At 47.0% G+C, this 7,805-nt stretch overlaps 1 protein-coding gene and 1 long non-coding RNA gene across 2 annotated transcripts in view; one reads left to right on the top strand and one right to left on the bottom strand.

Annotated features, from left to right (window-relative positions):
- The window catches only part of LOC121867736, a 38,677-nt gene that overhangs the window by 7,811 nt on the left and 23,061 nt on the right, over positions 1-7,805 (top strand). The gene's annotated exons all lie outside the window — the stretch shown is intronic.
- Positions 1-7,805, bottom strand: part of LOC121867739 — a 35,424-nt gene that overhangs the window by 10,814 nt on the left and 16,805 nt on the right. The window lies entirely within an intron of this gene.

Raw genomic sequence — 7,805 nt, 5'->3', positions numbered from 1 at the left:
TCCCACTGTACTCCTGCACTCCCTTGTGCCTCCTGCACCCTGTACCTCCTGCACCCTACTGTACCTCCTGCACCCTACTGTACCTCCTGCACCCTACTGTACCTCCTGCACCCTACTGTACCTCTTGCACCGCCATGTAAGAAAGTACATTAGCTACAGTTCCTCTTATCTTGTTGTATCATGCCAAGGTTGTCTCATTCATTGGTTAGTGGGGGGTGACGTCACCAAGGGGCGGCTGTGTCATTGGTTACTGGTGATGACGTCACTATGAGGCGGCTATGTCATTGGTTAGTGGTGGTGACGTCACTAAGGGGCAGCTGTCATTGGTTAGTGGTGGTGACGTCACTGAGGGGCGGCTGTGTCATTGGTTGGTGATAGTGATGCCACGAAGAGGCGACTGTGTTTTGATTGGTGATAGTGATGTCACAAAGAGGCGGCTGTGTATTGGTTGGTGATCGCGATGTCACTAAGAGGCGGCTATGTATTAGTTACTGATAGTGACGTCACTAAGGGGCGGCTGTATCATTGGTTAATGTTGATGATGTCACTAAGAGGCAGCACTGTCATTGGCTGGTGGGTAGAGCAGGTTCGTGACTGTTAAATAGCCTGTACCGTGTGTAATATTAGCAGTGTGTGTGTGTGTGTGTGTCAGGCGCACACACACACACACCTTACAGGGGCTCGTTACATAAACACTGATATATTTGTTTTAATATTGTTATACTTTGATGCGAGAGAATGTTTACTATAGTGAGGTAAACAAACACAACGCTGCACGAGTCCCTGTAAACGTACTAGTGACGGGGACTGTAGCTTAGTGTTACCTTATTTGTCTAGGGTGGTGAGGGGCAGGTGTAGGGGTGAGGGAGGCAGTGTGGGGCAGGGGCAGGGTGGTGGGAGGGGCAGGTGTAGAGGTGAGGGGCAAGTGTAGGGTGAGGGCAGGTGGGATGAGGGGCAGGTGTAAAGAGGCAGGTGGGTGGAGAGTAAGAGGAAGGAGGAGATGGAGGAAGGAGATATGGTGAAGAGATAAGGGTGATAATAAGTAGGGTGGAGGGGCAGGTGGGTGAGGGAAGAAAGTAGAGGGTGAGGGCAGGTGAAAGTGGAGGGTGATAAGAGGGGTGAGGGAAGAAGAGGGTGAGGGCAGGGGTGAGGGTGAGGGCAGGTGGGTGAGGGGCAGGGTAGAGGGTGGGAGGGGCAGGGTGGGGTGAGGGGCAGGTGTAGGGGTGAGGGGCAGGTGGGGTGAGGGGTGGAGGGCAGGTGGGGTGGGGCAGGTGGGGTGTGAGGGACAGGTGTAGGGGTGAGGGGCAGGTGTAGGGGCAGAGGGGCAGGTGTAGTGAGGGACAGGTGTGGGGTGAGGGGCAGTAGGGTGAGGGCAGGTAGGGGTGAGGGGCAGTGTAGGGGGTGAGGGGGTGAGGGGCAGGTGTAGGGGTGAGGGGCAGGTGCAGGTGTGAGGGACAGGTGTAGGGGTGAGGGGGAGGTCAATAGGACAGAATCACAGGTCTAAATGGTATTGAGAGAGAGAGAGACCACACGATTTTATTCAGGTGAGAGAAACTCGTACCACTCAGTGTGTTGATGCGGTATTATGCGAAACATCTGGTGGAGGGTACATGGGGTGGAGGGACACGGGGTGGAGGGACACAGGGTGGAGGGACACGGGGTGGAGGTGAGTCAGTACACATTGTTTACATACACAAAGGCTGGGGTTGAGTGTGTTAACTTGCACTTGTTTTATAAGGTCACTTTATATGTGGGTGTGGCAACTGTGGAGGAGGGGGTGGCATCAGGAGGAGGTGGTGGCACTGTGAGGAGGGGGGGGTGGTACTGTGAGGAGGGGTGGCACTGTGGGGAGGTGGTGGCACTGTGGAGGAGGGGTGGCACTGTGGGAGGAGGGGTGGCACTGTGGAGGAGGGGGTGGCACTGTGGGAGGAGTGAAGGGTGGCACTGTGGGAGAGGGGGGCACTGTGGGAGGAGGAAGGGTGGCACTGTGGAGGGGAGGGGGGGGTGGCACTGTGGAGGAGGAAGGGTGGCACTGTGGAGGAGGGGGTGGCACTGTGTGGGTGGGATAGTAGAGGGAGAGAGGGAGAGTCACTGTACTCCGCCATATATAACTGGGTCAAGTTTAGGCTCTGATTCTTGCTCTTATTTTACTGTACAAAACCTATTTATTTATACCACCTACCTGTACCTGTCTCTACCTGTACCTGTCTCTACCTGTACCTGTCTCTACCTGTCCCTACCTGTAACTCTGTAATTCTACCTGTAACCTGTCTCTACCTGTACCTGTACCTACCTGTACCTGTCCCTACCTGTACCTGTACCTACCTGTACCTGTCCCTACCTGTACCTGTACCTACCTGTACCTGTACCTACCTGTACCTGTCCCTACCTGTACCTGTACCTACCTGTACCTGTCCCTACCTGTACCTGTCTCTATCTGTCCCTACCTGTACCTGTCTCTATCTGTCCCTACCTGTACCTGTCTCTACCTCTACCTGTCCCTACCTGTACCTGTAACTAAATGTATAGTTAATTGTATCTGTACCTGTATTTGTTAGCTGTACAAACACCTGTACCCACACCTGTGCAAACACCAGTACCCACACCAGTAGCCACACCTGTACCCACATTATCATCATCAACTAAACCAAAAATTCTAAAAAAAATGAATCGTTTTAACAGAACAAAATATTACCAATTCTTTAAAACTATCTTCCCATAAGACCGTGATCCTGTTACAGGCGAGGTGGGGAAAGTTGCCAAGAGAGAGAGAGAGAGAGAAAGAGAGAGAGAGAGAGGCCTAGCTGAAATATGAAAGAGACAGGTGGAAAGTACACACACACACACACACACACACACACACACACACACACTGGGCGACCTTCAACACACCCTCTCTTGCTTACCCCCCACCACTCACTGTGTGTGTGTGTGTGTGTACTAAATTTTATTCACATCAACTCCAAACACCTTTAATTACATACACAAAACGTCAGGTACACATACATACATACATACATACATATATATATATATACACCTGGAATCTTGGCACACGTGTAAGCTGACAAACCACAGTTTAATTAGGCTTCAATAATCAAGCTTAAACTACTTTAAGCTTTCATTTGATCTGATTTATAAAGCTTTATTACTTTAAAATACAGAGATATAGATAAAAAGTTATCTCAAAACATAGGTAGAATATATCTCTCTCTCTCTCTCTCTCTCTCTCTCTCTCTCTCTCTGACTGCCTCTACTTATCCACCTCTATCCATCTATCCATCCACCTCTCCCTCCATCCATTCATCCACCCACCCACCACAGTCGGAGTTAAGGTGAGGTTAGGTAAGGTTCAATGTGTCAGGTGGGTAGGTGAGGGAGGGCTGGCATGTCCTTGTGTTGCATCCTCTCTCTCTCTCTCTCTCTCTCTCTCTCCACCCGGGTTAGGTTAAGTAAAGATAAATAAGGTCAGTTTAAGTTTGATTAGGTTAGGTGAGGCCAAGTTACGGTAGGTTAAGTAAAGTTAGGTTAGGTAAGGCTTGGTTAGGTTAGGTAAGGCTTGGTTAGGTTGAGTAAGGCTTGGTTAGATTGAGTGAGGTAGAAGCATTGTGCTGGTGAACGTCTTAGGATATATTCATATTCTTATTATTATTCTTATTGTTATTGTTATTTTTATTGCAACATAATAATGGAGGAAACAGCAGCGGGTCTATACTGGGCAGTCCCATTTACACCCAACCCCTATTGCCCATACATCCACCCAGCCTGTGTTTGAAGCTGTCCAGCGTATTAGAGTTAATGATGATATTTGGTGACTTGTTCCACTCGTCCACTACCCTCCAATGTTTACCTATTTTGCGCCTAAATCTAACTTTGTCTAATTTAAAACCATTGATGTTGTTGTTAATATTATTATTAGTGTCATTGTTATAATAATTATAGGTTATTATTATTAATATTTACGATGTTAAGTAATAAAACCTATACTTAACAAACACATTCATTACTATAACTACAACACACAACACTACAACAAACACACAACACTACAACAAACACACAACACTACAACAAACGCACAACAAACACACAACACTACAATTCAATGTTTGTGGTGAAGGTTACATCTGTAGCTCTGTAAAGTACTGTAGTACTTTACAGACTGAGTTTTAGTATTTTACTGTACCTGTGTATGTACCAGCCTATACTGTCCGTACTAGTAGTAGTAGTAGTAGTAGTAGTAGTAGTAGTAGTAGTAGCACCACACACAGTTCAGGTAAGGTGTGTCTGGGTCACCACCTTGGTTTAGATGACCCCCCCCTCAAGGTCACCCTGCCTGCCCGCTTCACTTCACCGCCCCCACTTCCCCCCACCTCTTTTTGGGTCCTCCTTCCCACTGTGCCTTCTACACCCAGTTCTAATAGACCCCAGTTCTAATAGGCCCCAGTTCTAATAGACCCCAGTTCTAATAGGCCCCTGTCCTATAGACCCAGTTATGATAGGCCTTTGTACTAATAGGCTCCAGTTCTAATAGCCCTTGTATTAATAGGCCCCAGTTGAAATAGATTACAGTGATAATAGACCCCAGTTCTTATGGATAAGTCTGGTCAGATTGGGGCCTCCCGTACTGGGGCCTGTGAGGGCTGGGGCTGACTAACACTGGGACTGGGTTGACCTGCAGTTGAGGAATGTAGGCTGGCTGGCTGCCTGTGACCTGTATCACCAGTGTGGGGGGGAGGGATGTATTGTTATGTTAAGGTTAATAATAAATCCGTTTATTTAACCAGAAGAACACAGATAACAACAACAACACTAAGTTCTCTTGTAGGCACCTGATATAAACTGTACATTTATCTCAAGCAAGAATTATGTTTCATCTGGAGTAGAACGAGCAACATGGTGGCACTAAGATATCACCATGTTATCAAGGTTATCACTTCGTTATTTATCTATTTATTTCATTGGTTTACATTTATATTAGAATATATAAATATTTTACAGAGGAGTTGATATCTGGATTGTATTAAGGTGGAACACGAGGACAGAGCTGTCAATATCATGTCTTGTCGGCAACTATAATTATTACAATGAGAGCTTCTATCTATCTATAACACGTTCTATAATGGTTTTGGTGGCACAATATAAGCAAGAATATAAAGTAGGTATTACAAATATATTAATACTTAGACAATACAGGTTTTTAAAGAGATGATTTAAAGGAACGGAGGGAAATATTTGGTGGGGGTAAGTTGTTGCACACCAGCACATGAGGGGTGGTGGTCTTAGTAGCTCTGGGTGTGGTAATATTGTCAGCCTCGTGTGATACGACTACCACCACTACTACTACTACCACTATCACTACCACCACTACTACTACTACCACTATCACTACCCCTACTACCACTACCACGTCTACCACCACTACTACCACTACCACGTCTACCACCACTACTACCACTACCACGTCTACCACCACCACTACTACTACTACCACTATCACTACCCCTACTACCACTACCACGTCTACCACCACTACTACCACTACCACGTCTACCACCACCACTACTACTACTACCACTATCATTACCCACTACGGTCTACCACTACCACGTACTACCACCACCACTCACCACTACTACTACCACCACTACTACTACTACCACCACTACCACGTCTACCACCACTACTACTACTACCACTACCACGTCTACCACCACCACTACTACTACCACCACTACCACGTCTACCACCACTACCATTATTACCACCATCATAAGGTTATACAGTCAGAAAGACATGTTGACATTTTCAGGGGTTTTAACTGGTACAGACATTCACACGTACAAGGAGACACAGACAGACGGGTACAGACAGACACTGGTACAGACAGACAAACAGACACTGGTACAGACAGACAAACAGACACTGGTACAGACAGACAGACAGGTTTTACGGAAAAGGTTCTATGTGAAAAAAAGTGTTGACAGCGTTACCAACAACATCCTTGGTCTTATAGTATTAATATAAGAGAGATGCCCCTCACCCAGGCTGTTGGTAACACTGACGCCCACCACCACCTTCACTTTCTACCTGCCCCCTCCCCCTCCTTCCCCCTTCCCCTCCTCCTTCTCCCCCTCTTTCTTCCCTCCTCCTCCCCCTCCTCCCCCTTCTTCCTCCCCTCCTCCTCCCTCAAGTCCATCACCTAACGCATGAATAAGCCGTTAACACCCCCACAACGCACCCTCACCACACCCCCACAACGCACTCACCACACACCCCACAATGCACTCTCACCACACCCCACAACGCACTCTCACCACACACCCCACAACGCACTCTCACCACACACCCCACAATGCACTTCACCCCTCACAACACCCACACCCCACACTCTCACCACATCCCCACAACGCACTTCACCACACACCCCACAACGCACCTCACCACACACCCCACAAATGCACTTTCACCACACACACCCCACAACGCACTTCAACCACACACCCCACAACGCACCCTCACCACACACCCTCAACACACCCCACAACGCACTCTCACCATACACCCCCACAACGCACTCTCACCACACACCCCACAACGCACTCTCACCACACACCCCACAACGCACTCACCACACACCCCACAACGCACTTTCACCCACACACCCCACAACGCACTCTCACCACACACCCTCACCACACACCCCACAACGCACTCTCACCACACACCCCACAACGCACTCTCACCACACACCCCACAACGCACTCTCACCACACACCCCCACAACGCACTCTCACCACGCCCCCCCACAACAGGAGTGTGTAGGGGTGTGGGGAGGAGTATGTGGGTAGGTTCTGCTGTGTTGTGCTGTGTTGTCACTTAAGAAAAATCTGTGTCAGGTCTGAAGAAACGAGAAAAACACTTAACTGTATAATAAAACTTAATTACTTGATCCATATAATTAAGTACGAGGCGACAATGAGACTTAGGCTAATAGATACTCTCTCTCTCTCTCTCTCTCTCTCTCTCTCTCTCTCTCTCTCTCTCTCTCTCTCTCCAACAATAACAGACGCGATATATATAAATTATTATTTTTTCTCATCAATAAACTTTACTCAACAGATTATCATACAATATTAACCTTAATATATTTACAATAAAATACAAAGTTTCAACCTGACAACAAATTATTTCCATCAAGGTGTAATTATTAACAGTCGTATATGATGATAATTTATCTGTTAATTATCAAATCCAAACAGTGAGGCGATAATGATAAATATTCTTACCTCCTTCTCCACACTTTCTCTCCGTGACGTCATAACAACAACATTCTCTACGCGCGATAAAAAATGGTGCGAAAAACTACCCAAGAAATAAATAAACATTGATGGTTTATCGATGAATTAGAGCGGGAAATTCGTATCTTTAAAAATGGCGCGAAAATTGTGGTAAATAAACAAACTGGTTAAAATGGCGGGAAAACTGTTAATAGGTAAATAAATTGGAATAATAGAGATTTGGCGGGAAAAACAGTCACAGGTACAGTACTCTCTCTCAGACACACACCCAAATATCCCCTGTGAATTATGACGTCACGATCCATACAAGTTGATGACGTCATGGGGAGAGACGGACGTATCTTGGCCGAGGTGAAAATGTCAAGGTGTGTTGGTGACCCTGAGTTGGCAATACTGCAGCAAGGGTGTTTGGTGATGACCCTGAGTTGGCAACACTGCAAGAAGGGCTCTCTTAAAGGGTTGTATTTTAATTATTGAGTTACGAGTCGAGTCACAGTGGAATGT

The sequence above is a fragment of the Homarus americanus genome, unplaced genomic scaffold (genome assembly GCF_018991925.1).
Source record: "Homarus americanus isolate GMGI-L3 unplaced genomic scaffold, GMGI_Hamer_2.0 scaffold46583, whole genome shotgun sequence".
Lineage (NCBI taxonomy): Eukaryota > Metazoa > Arthropoda > Malacostraca > Decapoda > Nephropidae > Homarus > Homarus americanus.
Note: the sequence above shows the minus strand (reverse complement) of the source record. Positions and strands in the feature narration are given on the sequence as shown.